The sequence below is a fragment of the Leptonychotes weddellii genome, chromosome 3, assembly GCF_054177405.1.
Source record: "Leptonychotes weddellii isolate Sample4059 chromosome 3, ASM5417740v2, whole genome shotgun sequence".
NCBI lineage: Eukaryota > Metazoa > Chordata > Mammalia > Carnivora > Phocidae > Leptonychotes > Leptonychotes weddellii.
Window position 1 is genome coordinate 88,864,404 of NC_138371.1, and position 286 is coordinate 88,864,689.

The window sequence follows — 286 nt, forward strand, 5'->3', positions numbered from 1 at the left end:
TTGAGCAAATGGCCTGGGCAAAGGAGGCAGGAGAGAGTAGTTTTGTTTTTGTTTTTTTTTTCTTTTATTATGTTATGTTAATCACCATACATTACATCATCAGTTTTTGATGTAGTGATCCATGATTCATTGTTTGTGTATAACACCCAGTGCTCCATTCAATATGTGCCCTCTTTAATACCCATCACCAGGCTAACCCATCCCCCCACCCCCATCCCCTCTAGAACCCTCAGTTTGTTTCTTGGAGTCCATAGTGTCTCATGGTTCCTCTCCCCCTCCGATTTCC